The sequence below is a fragment of the Pseudorca crassidens genome, chromosome 10, assembly GCF_039906515.1.
Source record: "Pseudorca crassidens isolate mPseCra1 chromosome 10, mPseCra1.hap1, whole genome shotgun sequence".
Taxonomy (NCBI): domain Eukaryota; kingdom Metazoa; phylum Chordata; class Mammalia; order Artiodactyla; family Delphinidae; genus Pseudorca; species Pseudorca crassidens.
Genome location: NC_090305.1, coordinates 5,152,832 through 5,165,893, shown reverse-complemented (window position 1 = coordinate 5,165,893; position 13,062 = coordinate 5,152,832). Strand labels below are relative to the sequence as shown.

The following is a 13,062-nucleotide window of genomic DNA, read 5'->3' as shown; positions in this document are numbered from 1 at the left end:
CACCCTTTTTCCTGATATTTTCTGGAACCGAACTCGTATTTTCAATGGATGGGGAAAGGGAATAACAACTTTGTACAAAATATAATCTACAAATAGCAATCCAGTGCTTTAGGACAGCCCAGAGAATCTCTGTGTGGCTTTTAGAATAGCTTTGCTTCCTGAACTCTCCCGGGAGCGTCTCCCCTTTCTGAAAGCTTTATTTCTTACAATGCCAATGTCTTTTAGAAGGCAGTCACCTCAGGTTTTAAGATGGTTTCTCAGATTTTGATGTGCAGAAAAATCACCTGGAGATTATATTAAAATGCGGAATCTGGGGCTTCCCTAGTGACGCAGTGGTTAAGAATCCGCCTGCCAACGCAGGGGACACGGGTTCGATCCCTGGTCCGGGAAGATCCCACATGCCGCGGAGCAACTAAGCCCGTGCGCCACAACTACTGAGCCTGCACGCCACAACTACTGAGCCCACGTGCCACAACTACTGAAGCCGACGCGCCTAGAGCTCCGCAACAAGAGAAGCCATGACAATGAGAAGCCCGCGCACCGCAACGCAGAGTAGCCCCCGCTCACCACAACTAGAGAAAGCCCATGCGCACAGCAACGAAGACCCAATGCAGCCAAAAATAAATAAATAAAATAAATTTAAAAAAGAAAAAAATGCAGAATCTGATCCGATAGACCTGGGTGGGGCCTGAGCCTCTGGATTTCTAATAAACTTTCAGCTGCTGCTGGCGGTCCAGTGATTACACTTTGAGTAGCAGGGGGCCAGCCAGAGAAAGCCACCTGTGGACACTGACCTCTTGAAAAATAAGACTTAGAGCACATCCATGGCTTCCCTCAACACCAACTTTCTGGGAGCTTAATTGTCTGAGTCTTTAATTATTCTGAGTTTAATTATCTTGACTCTTAAGAGTCTGATTTGCAAACCATGCTCATGTTAGCCCATCACAGCACCGGATGGAGGTAAGGAAGTCATGGTTTAAAGCCTGTACAAACTAGGGAGATGGTTTTATCTCTGATCGTACTTAACATAGTTAATAGCATGCTCCTTCGAAGAGTACTACCAGGTAAAATTGTTTGCTAAGCAACATTCCAATGCAATAGACTGAAAAAGAGATTAAATTAATAGGAGGTCATTTGAGAGTGAAGAGAAAAATTACCTTTCAAACCAGCCATCCAGTGCATCTCAAGAACATAGTCCAGGCACATAAGAGGTTTTACTACATACATTTAACAGTGTCTGAAATGACCTTTCACCTCTGTCAAGTTATTCATGTGCCCAGTGGTTGTCATGGCAACGCTGATAACCAGCAGTGGCTTCTCAATGCCTATGGAATGCCGGAGTCATCCGAGCAGTCTCATTTTCTAGTCTTCCAGACTGCCACCCTATAAACTAAGAGACAGTTGAGGCCCTAGGGCACAATTTCTAAGTAATTAGGTGTACTGCAGAGTCAAGGACCTTCCCAGACCTGAAACTTCCACCCACAGCCTCCAGGACCAGGAGACAGTCACCCAGGGAGGAACCTTGCCTGTGCTCTTCTGGCCCAGACAGCAAGGACAGAGACAAACGTGCGTCTGCTAACATCTACTGCCCACCAGCACCTTGGCCCGCGCCTCGCTGAGGGGAGGAGGGTGGAGATGGTGACAGCAGCGTGCCCAGCATGCTCCACTCCCCGAGTCCCCCCCCGCTCCCCCAGCTCCAGCTTCCCCTAGACAGCAGACTTTCACTCTGTCCACAAATTCCTACTGCCTGACAACATAAAACTTCACCCACCTTTTTCTTTAATATTGGGAGATATTTCAAATGTACTGAAAAGTACAGATGATTTTGCAAATATGTATATACTAGCTTTATCAATTATCGACATTAAATATTTTTGACAGAAACAAATATCCAGGTAGAGTTGATATTCCCTGAGTATTTGTACCCAATCCTTTCTCTCCTTCTTTCCAGAGCTTTGCTATTTGTCATTCCCATGCATATTTAATATCAAGACTTCATATGTTAGTGATAATACAAGTATGTTATGTTTTGCATGGCTTTATACAAATGGCATCCCACTATATGCAGCTTAAAAAATTTTTTTTCACTGAAAATTATGTTTATGAGATGTATCCATGTTGACACATGTAACTCTAATTCATCCATTTTAATTTGCTGTATAGTATTTCACTGCATGAATAAAAACAATTATTTACCTACTCTCCTGTTCATGGGCACTGAAGTTGCTTGAAATTTTCTCTTACAGATAAAGTTGCCATGAACATACTTGTAAAGTCCCCTTGTGTGCGTGTCCTAGATTCATTACCTATAAGTAGGGATGCTGGGACACAGAATAGCACAGCTTTCCTTTTACTAGATGCTTCCAATTTGCTTTCCAAAGTGTACCAGCTTACAATTCCACCAGCAGTGGGGAGAGTTCCTATCTTTCCACATCTTCACCAACACATAGAATAATCAGACTTTTTAGTTTCTGCTCATCTAGCAGGAATAAAATGGTATATTCCTCCCTCTTTAAAAACAGCCTCTTGAGATATAATTCATAGACCATACAATTCATCCATTTAACGTGTACAATCTGATGGCTCTGAGTTTATTTACAGAGGTGAGCATCCACCACCACAATCAATTGTAAAATATTTTCATTGCCCCAGAAAGAAATCCAGTTCCTTTAGTTGTCACCCCCATACGTCCCTCCCCATCTCCCCAGGCCTAGGCAACCACTGACCTACTTTCTGTCCCTATAGATTTATCTGTTCTGGACCTTTCATATAAGAAAGAACCACATTTTCTTTCTTTTCACAAATTCCTACAACTTGACCACAAAACATTTTGCTTAGTGTTTTTCTGTAATTTGGGGAAAGATTCAATATGTGGTTGGTGCCCATTTTAATTTGTATTTCCCTAATTACCAGTAATTCTGACAATCTTCATATGCTTATTGGCCATTTGGGATTCTTCTTGAAAATGCCAATTTACATTCTTTTATCCATTTTTAAATAGGATTGCTTGCCTTCTCCTTGTTTAATTGTAGGACTTAGTTACATATTCTGTACAGGTGTCCTTTATCGGTTCAATATGTTGCAGATATTGTTGGAAGGCAATGCTCCCTGGATTTCTCAGTGTTCCCTGCACTGTCCAGACCTTTTGGAGCAGCAAATATTGACATGCTATAAACGTAGAAATGGTCTTTCTCCCCAAACCCATTTTTCTCTTCATTTTCTAAAGGTGATAAACCCAGAGCCATTTGTTTACATTCCAAATGGTTGTAAAAACCCAGAGAACTTCCTCTCCTCTCCCCAGAGTGGAGTGGTTTAGTTTAGAGAGCAAAGGTCTCTCCCTCTACCTCCAGAGTGCAAGGGAGGGACAGATGTGCCGGCAGCACCTATACTGGTTCTGAGAGCCATAATTCTCCAGCTCTTCCCTGTGTTACAAGCTCCTGGACCTGCAGGACACATCTGCCCTCACTGTGTTGCCTGCTGGGAATTGGCAGTAAGACTGATAATGTCAGCAAATCATTGGTCTCTTCTCTGATCCAGAAACCTCATGCCTCCAGTCAGGATACTAAATGAATAATAGATATAAAAACTTAACTGGTATCCTCTCCTGGTCTGAAGCTTATCTTTTCCCTTTGTTTAGGCTGTCTTTTTTTTTTTTACATTGTAGTAAAATATACATACATAAAATTGACCACTTTAACCATTTTTTAGTGTAGGTTTCATTGGCATCAATAAAGTCACAATGTTATGCAACTCTCAACCCTATTTATTTCTAGAAATGTTTCATCTTCCAAAACTGAAACTCTGTACCCATTGAATACCAACTCCCTCCCCATCCCCCCTCCCCCAGCCCCCCTTCTACTTTCTGTCTCCATGAATTTGGCTACTCCGGGACCTCATACAAGTGGAATCACACAGTATTTGTCCTTCTGTGACTGGCTTAGTTCACTCAGCATAATGTCTTCAAGGTTCACCTATGTTGAGGCATATGTCAGAATCTCCTTCCTTTCTTTTTTTAAAATTCTGGGAAAATACACATAATAGGGAATTTACCATCTTAAGCCTTTTTAAGTGTATAATTGAATGAAACTAAGTAGATTCACATTGTTGTATAACTATCACCACCATCCATCCCAGAACTCTTTTCATTTTGCAAAACTGAAACTCTGTATATCCATTAAACAATAACTCCTCCTTCCTCCCTTTTTAAGGCTGAATAATATTATACCCATAGTACGTATACAACACATTTTGTTTATCCACGTATCTGTCAGTGGACACTGGGGTGTTTCCACGTGTTCCCTATTGTGAACAATACTGCTGTGAACACGTGTGTACAAGTATCTGAGTCCCTGCTTTGTTTACGCTTTTGATGAAAACAATTTTTTTTAAGTTTTACTTTATTTTTTTTAAGGTTTTTTTGTTTGTTTTGATGTGGACCATTTTTAAAGCCTTTATTGAATTTGTTACAATACGGCTCCTGTTTTATGGCTACAAGGCATGTGGGATCTTAGCTCCCCAACCAGGGATCGAACCTACACCCTCAGCATTAGAAGGCAAAGTCTTAACCACTGGACCGCCAAGGAAGTCCCTTAAGTTTCAACTCATTCACTTTTTTCACCCTCTCCTTTATGGTCTGAGGGTTTTTTTTGTTTTGTTTTGTTTTTTATACCCCATGAAACATCATTTTTTTGAGTATACTATGCTTGCTATAGCGGCCTGCCTGTTTCTGATTCCTGTTGCCCTGAAATCAGAATGCTAAGGCTGTTCACCCCCAACCCAGGCTCTAGGCCAACGCTGCCCAAATCAAAGCAGACAGAGCCTGCTGGCTGGTTTCACACAAAACCGATTCCCTGGACCCACTCATCGGACCCTTCTGTCTGCTCTCCTTAGGCCCAACCCCAGGCTCAGAGCTCCAGCCTCACGTCTGGCTCCTCTTGGCCGAGTCCTGTCCACTCTCATTGGTTCTTCTAATGAATAATCTTGTGCCTCAACTTAATCCCGGAGTCTGGGGCCTTGTTGTGTCCTGTGCCTGGTCCCCCAAACTCCCCCAAGATCATCTGGTTGCCTGAGTTCCACTCAGCTGCTTGAACCAGGGATCTTTCGTAACCCGCACCCCAGGCCAGGGAAGTCTTAGACGGCCAGGGTCTTGGGTCACTGCCTCTCCCCCATCGCTGTTTAGACTACAACCAGAGATACTTAACATTCTTCATGAAACCACACTGACCATTATTCATTCTGCCTTTTTTTAATGTGAAAATGAAATTCATGAAAGGAAAGCTAGGGCTTCCCTGGTAGCGCAGTGGTTGAGTGTCCGCCTGCCGATGCAGGTGACATGGGTTCGTGCCCCGGTCCGGGAAGATCCCACGGGCCGCGGAGCGGCTGGGCCCGCGAGCCGTGATGGCCGCTGAGCCCGCGCGTCCGGAGCCTGTGTTCCGCAACGGGAGAGGCCAGAGCACTGAGAGGCCCGCGTACCGCAAAAAAAAAAAAAAAAAAAAAAAAAAAAAGGAAAGCTCACTAAAATGGAGTTGGGAGGCCGGAAAGGGGTGGTCTCACTACCGTACCACCCTGCATCATTACAGATCGCAACGGGAAGAAACTTCCGTTTTTTTTTTTTTTTTTAAACCATGCTGCATGGCTTCCGGGCTCTTAGTTCCCCCACCAGGGATCAAGGCTCAAACCCGGGCCCCAGCAGTGAAAGTGCTGAGTCCTAACCACTGGACCTTGAGGAAATTCCCCGGAAGAGTCTTACCTTGCATCTCCGGCAGGAAGTCACACTTCTTTACTACCCAGCCGGAAGAAGAAAGATTTCTCCTCGCCTGGCAACAGCCCAGCCAATGAGAGACTGCCACAGCTCAGCCAATGGAAAGCCACTATACTTCGAACTCCCAGTTTCCTCCAGGACTGGAGGGCTCTTTATTACAGCGTCTAGCTCTGTTGTCTCCAGGGCCCTGATGCTCTAGTCCGGTCTAGGAGCCCCTTATCTCCACGTGGACCTCCTGGAATCTCACCGTTGTACGCCTTGGCAGAGCTGCTGGGGCCATTCCCACTGTCAAGGACTCACTCAACAGAAACTTTTTTTTTTTTTTTTTTGCGTTACGCGGGCCTCTCACTGCTGTGGGCTCTCCCGTTGCGGAGCACAGGCTCTGGACGTGCAGGCTCAGCGGCCACGGCTCACGGGCCCAGCCGCTCTGCGGCATGTGGGATCTTACCGGACCGGGGCACGAACCCGTGTCCCCTGCATCGGCAGGCGGACTCTCAACCACTGCGCCACCCGGGAAGCCCAAGAAACATTTTTTTAGGTTTTTTTTTTTTTTTCTTTTTTTGGCCGGGCCATGTGGCTTATGGGATCTAAGTTCCCCAACCAGGGATCAAACCCGTACCCGCTGCAGTGGAAGCGTGGAGCCCTAACCACTGGACCGCCAGGGAATTTCCTTCAACAAGATTTTAAACAAGTATTTATTGAGGCACTAACAGGTGGCCAGCCCTGAAGATGCAAAAGTAAATAAACAACATAATTGAAATCAGGTTCTCAAAGGGTTCTTTGTACACCTGTGTTCACAGCAGCACTGTTCACAAAAGGTGGAAGTAAGCCAAGTGTCCATCAGTAGGTGAATGGATAAACAAAATGTGGTCTATACACACAACGGGAAATCATTCGGCCTTAAAAAGGAAAATCTGGCATATTCTGCAAAATGGATGAACTGGAAGAAAGTATGCCAAGTGAAATATGCCAGTCACAAAAGGACAAATACTATATAATTCCGCTTAAATGAGGTGTCTCAAATTCATAGAGACAGAAGGTAGATGGTGGTTGTCAGGGATTGTGAAGAGGGAGGATGGAGATTTAGTGTCTAATGGGGACAGGGGTTCGGTTTGGGGAGACAGATGGTGCTGATGGTTGTACAGCAACGTGAATGCACTTAATGCCACTGACCTGTGAGAACTGCAAAAACTCTCCACGTGAAAGACTCCATTCAAACCCCTCACTACGCGACCCGACCAAACTCTAGTAGGTCTTCTGGCAGCCTCAGCCCCCATCCCTGGGAAGCCCGCACACCTCCCACGTCAGCGTTCTTCTCTGGAAAAACACAAAGCTGCCAGAAGAAATTTACCATTTGTTCCAGCCAACGCCTTACCGATAGGCCTCTGACCTCCCTTTCTTGGAGCATTTGCTGAAAAAAAACCCCCAAAACTTAACAGTTGTAAATATTTCCTCTGTCCTTTTGAGATGTGTGTGTTTCTGCTACAACCCAGGACGATTTTTCTCAAAGACCTCAAAGCCATTCCTTTCTCTTTTTTTTAATTCTATTTTTATTTTTTTATATAGGCGGTTCAAAGCCATTCCTTTTAAGTGTCATCAAGAAGGACAGGGCCACTGGCTCCCATTCGCTGTAGGAGGGCAGAAGCCTCACTGAGAGCTGCCGATTAGTGGACACAGCTGGCCTAATGGCGTTTACACTGACTAACTCTCTCACCATATTTTTTTTTTTTTTTTTTTTGCGGTACGCGGGCCTCTCACTGTTGTGGCCTCTCCCGTTGCAGAGCACAGGCTCCAGACGCGCAGGCTCAGCGGCCATGGCTCACGGGCCCAGCCGCTCCGCAGCATGTGGGATCTTCCCGGACCGGGGCACGAACCCATGTCCCCTGCATCGGCAGGCGGACTCGCAACTACTGCGCCACCGGGGAAGCCCTCACCCGCTTTTTGTAACGTTTCACTGCCCTGACTCTGCTTGAGCCCAGCCTGCCGCTCCCCCGCACTCCTGTTCTCCCTTGACAAGGCCCGGTCATCCCTGGCAGGTCGAGAGGAGCTCAGCTGTTTCCCCTTGATGTGGGAAAGCGTTTAACCAGATACGCTGTCTACTGAGAGAAGCCAGGCGCAGAGCTGCGGGATACCATCATTTGATTAAAGGGGGGAGGGGCAAGTTTTATATACATATTTGCTTGTGTGCACAAAATCTGTGAAAGTCACGCAAGAAGGTACTATTGCTTTTAAAGTTTACATTTGGAGAGGGGAATTGAGTAGCTGGGGAGATGAAGGGGAGTGAGATCCTTTCAGATCTTTTGAATCTTGAAACATGTGACTAATAATATTATTTCCAGGGGGAAAAAGTTTGAATAGAAACAAAACAGAATGAGTAGGGCCAAAATTGAGAAGGGAAGTCACAGAAATGCAAAATTCTTTTATCTTTTTAATTGAGATATAACTCACATATCTTGAAATTCACCATTTTAAAGTGTACAATTCAGTGATTTTTAGTATACACAGAAAGTTGCGCAACCATCACCACTGCCTAATTCTGGAACTTTTTCATCACTCCAGAGGGAAACCCCTTATCTGTTAGCAGTCACTCCCCATGTCCCCTCCCCCGAGTCCTTGGTAACCGTTAACCTGCTTTCTGTCTCTGGATCTGCCACCTATGGACATTTCAGGTGAATGGGATCATACGATACGTGGTTCTTTTCGACTGGCTTCTTTCACTCAGCAAAATGTCTTCAGGGTTCATCCATGTGGTAGCATGTGTCAGAATTTCATTCCTTTTTACTGCTGAAAAGTATTCCATGGTACGGACATACCTATTTTGTTTACCCACTGATGGACAGCTGGGTTGTTTCCACTTTGGGGCTATCATGAATAATGCTGCAGAAATGCAAAATCTGAACCATACTAAAGTCCAAGATTTCCTGATACTCAATATAAAAGCTGGGCAGCGTGTCCAGCTACAAAGTGGATGTTTTCTGTGCGCATTTTAATACACATTTACAATACATTCTGGCGCAACTGTGAAAAGGTCAAAATTTCATTTAAGTCAAATCTTCCCTTTCCCATCCCTTGCATTCTCACCCACCTGCCTTGTTTCTTCCGTCCTTTCCTTCCCTCCTCTGTCTGCTGCTACCCTCTCTCTCTCAGAATTCCGTGTCCCTCCCCGTTCTCCCTCCCGAATAACTAACCTTTCTTCCTTTACTGGGCATTTTTTCATTCCCCCTCTTTGCCAACATGTACAATCATCGTTTCCAAATGAATTCAACCTGGAAAAAAAAAATCTAAAAGCTGGCACCCGGGAGCTTTCTTTGAATAGTCACATTTGCCATTAGCGCTTTATCTGCAGGCCAAGAGGTTTGCTGAAACCCGCGCTGCTCCCGCAAGTGTGAACTGTGGTCTTTTTAAGCCCAGGTTTACTGAGCTCCAGAGACTCTTGTAACAGAGATTACGATCAGCAGCAACTGGACAGTGTTTGGCTGCAGATAAGATCTGGAGAAGCAGGAGGGAGGTCACACACGCACGCACACACACCCTCCAGAGCAACCTCTGTGCCTGGAGTCTCTCCTGGGAGTCAGAGTAAACACCAAAGATAAGGGCTTAGACTCTTCTGCCGCCATCTCTGTCCCTCCGGCCTCCAGAGAGAATTCCTAGGAAGATAGGCCTTGTTTACCAGAGAGGCGTCCTTGGGAGTCAAAGATCAGAGCTTCAGGTCAATCCTTGCTCAGAAGCTTAGGTCATCCTGGTAAAACCTGAATAAAACTCGTTTGGAGTTTTAAATTATGTCATTGTCCCCTCAGGGGCTAAAATGCTCTTTAGGGGAACACAGACACGTACCTCTTTAAACTGTATCCCTGCCTCTGTATTCGCCCTGTGGGAGCGGCCAGCATCCTACCCCCCCGGACTCCTGTCACAGTGCTCACTGCTCTCTGCCCCCTCCCCTCGCCCTGTCCCCTCATCCCACACAGCGACCCAGGCTGACCTCTGCCCTGACATCTCCCTGTCAGTCCCCCTCCCCCTGTCCGCCCCCACCCCCCACCCCCGCACCTGGTACGAGCAGGACAACATCTCGAGCCTCAGCCTGATGCACGGACATGTAGGACGTGGCCCAGTGGGGTCCGCATCTGCCCATCACTGTTCTCTCCCCCAACGCCCTCTACCCCAGCCAGGCAGGTTGACTCGCTCTCTGCTCTGAGCACCCCAAGCGCTTTCCAGCCTCTGCTCAGACCACACTCTACTCTCTGTCCACAATGCCCTTTATATTTACAAAGTCCCCACGATGTGCCACGGCGGGACTTCACGGGGACGCAGCCAGTGAGGGCGGCAGGCAAGGATGCAGGCTGTTGCGAACGCAGTGCGAGCAGGGGTTTGCGGGGGGCAGGGAAGAATGTCAGGCACACTTAACTTCGTGCTTTCAACAGCTGTCAGGGAGACAGAGTTACACCCATCCCAGAGCAGAGGAGGCCGAGGGCTGGCACACAGCAGAGGCCACTCTGCTGTATCTCGCTCCCAGGCCGTCTTCTCCACCAGCCTCCCCAGGCCAGACAGACCTAAGAACAGAAGCTCCTACCTTCTGCCTTTCGTTTTGAGAACAACGGCCTAAGCCTCGTCTCGGCAGCGTTTTTAAACTTTGTGCGCGTGGCGCATCTCGTCTCCCCGGCTGGCTGTGTCCCTGTGGGCAGGGCAGAATTTCATATACACGCTTTTGTACAGGGTAGGCAGCCAATAACTATCTGCTGAACGAATAAGCGAGTGAATGTACTCCTAGCACCTGATTATCTATCCAAAATCATCTGTCCAAAAAAATAGCTCCACAGCACGGAGAGGATTGCTCTTCCCTACTTTACGGGGCGTGCTGAACAGATTAATTCATTTGTGTCCCTCATGAGGCCTGAAATCTTCAGATCAGAAATACTAAATCTTTAGCAGACTCACAGATATAGAACACAAACTAGTGATTACAAGTGGGGAGAAGGAAGGGGGGAGGGGCAAGATAGGGGTAGGGGTGTAAGAGGTACAAACTATTAGGTATAAAATAAGCTACAAGGATATATTGTACCACATGGGGACTATAGCCAATAGTTTCTAATAACTATAAATCCTTAAAACTGTGAAGCACTAAAAAAATCATGAATCACTATATCCTACACCTGTAACTTATATAATATTGTACAGCAACTGTACTTCAATAAATAAATAAATATATATGATTAAGAAACCCCCCCACTAAATCTTGGTGGCTGAAAAAAAAGCTTAAAAAATAAAATATATTTTATCTCATAATAGGGGGCCTTGATTACCCTTCCTTAATAACCATGAAGGCCCATTTAACTGAAAGCACAAAGAGCGGAGAGCATAGGATGTGGGGGGAAAATGTATTTTTTTCCCTTTAAATGTCATTTCTCTTTTTTGCAGTGTCTAGAATGACTACTGAGCCCTGGGCGTATCCTGCCCAAATCAGAAGAAATGTATATACGGCAGTGCACAGCTCAGAGCTGGCCTCTTCCCAGAGGCTGGAAAGCCCAGTTCCTTCAAAGCCAGGACACCAAAGCTTTGCAGGAGCTTCTCACTCAGCAAAAGGCTGAGGGAGCTCCACCCACACCCCAAGCATCTGCCAGCCTTTGTCTCTGGGAGAAAATGCTGCTGAGTCCTGACAGAATCTGCAAGGAGATTAAAAATAATTGAGGGAGATGCCCAGCTCTGCTCTCCTCCCTTCCCCTCTGGGCACGTGGCCACCCGCTCCCAGGGGGCCTTGGGGGAGAGCGGGGCTTGGATGAACACACCCTTCTTCTTCCAGGCTGTCCTCATCTGTTTGGGGGACACTTAACCCTTCATCTTCCTCCCGTCCCTCTGGTTGCTCCTGCTTGCCACGTTTCCTGTGTCCTCCACCTTCTTCCACCCCACGTGCACTGTCCTGCCTGCCTTCAATGTTGAAAGCAATGTTCTCTTCCCGTGTCTACCCCTCACGCTCTGTTGGGCAACTCACTTATTCCTATCATGTCAAACCCTCCTCTTTGCCCCTCCCCCAAGTGGCAACTCCCACATCGCCACATCGACTTACACACTTGCAAACTCATTATTCCCCCAAAGTATCTTGTTCCGTCTCCCCAAACCTGATCATGTCCTGATTCTCCATCTTGGTGGCTTGTGCCGCTGTCTCCCCTGGCACCATCAGTGCTGGAAACCTGGGAGTCAGTGAGTTGCTCTCCTCCCATCCCTACGGCTGCATCTTCATGGGCTGTCAAGTCGAATCCTCTCCATCCCGAGTACCACTGCCTCCGAAAGGCCCACTTTCTCGTTAGCCTCCAAAGTGGCTTTTCTGTCTCCAGTCTCTTGCCCGGTCCAACTTCCACATTGTGGCCAAAGGGATTGGCATTTCTAAAATGCCAATCTGTTATGTTCTCTTTCTATTTAACATGCCTTCAGTGGGACTGCACTGCCTAAGGCAGTGGTTTCTAAACCTGGTTAATAGACCTGAGAGCTTTTTTTAAAATGGAGACTCAGAGGACCCAAGAAAGGCCAAGTCAGGATCTCCAATGAGTGGTAAGAGGGTAGCCCTGCCATGGACCCGATTTTGAAATCAATTTAAATTCTTCTGAAGCACCTTGACACCAAAACTCACCCTACTCTTCAGCATCCTTAATGATTTCATTTCTCACCGGGACGCCCTTTCTCTGTCCCAGCTATTCTGCTATCTGGACACCCTCTCCAGCCGAAGGCTTCCTGTGCCCCCAGGCAAAAATCAATACCATCCTTCTCTGGGCCTCCTATGGACTGTGTAGTTGGGAAAACCCCTACTATATCACGTTTCACGTGGTACCTCTGGTGCATTTTTTAAGAAGACGTCTCTCTCTCCAGCTGGACTCCAGACTAACTCCCTGAGACAAGTCTTAAGTAGCTTTGCATCCCTCAAGTCCCAGCACAGGGCTGGCACACAACTGGTTCTCAATAAATATGTATTAAATGCATGACTAATTGAAGAAGAATACAAGGAAACACATTCTTTCCACGTTCAGAATTTTATAGAGATGAAATAAGATGAAGAACCGCCAACAATTTTTAGTTCCTGAAGTTTTAAAATTTCTGAAAGCCCAGAAACTTGCCATTTTCTGCCTGAAGTCTCAAATCTCCACATCATCACTACAAGTCTCTTTTCCCAGGATCCTCAGCCAGAACCTCCAAGCAGTGGTTGTCCTAGGAGAGGGAGACATTATCGAGGGTACAGACAATAAGGGATGGGTTTGCCTGCAAGGATTTTAACGACAATAATAAGCCAATTAAAACTCCCTCTGCTTTTTATTACC

General features: G+C 46.4%; 1 protein-coding gene across 2 annotated transcripts in view; it reads right to left on the bottom strand.

The window, feature by feature from the left end:
* The window catches only part of DSP (desmoplakin), a 99,030-nt gene extending 86,529 nt beyond the window's left edge, over positions 1–12,501 (bottom strand). The window contains exon 1 of one of the 2 annotated variants that reach the window (XM_067751945.1): positions 12,381–12,501. The gene's annotated coding sequence lies outside the window, so the exon portion shown is untranslated. The remainder of the gene's footprint in view (positions 1–12,380) is intronic. The other variant, XM_067751946.1, reaches the window with a different exon arrangement.
* Between the last annotated feature and the right edge of the window lie 561 nt (positions 12,502–13,062).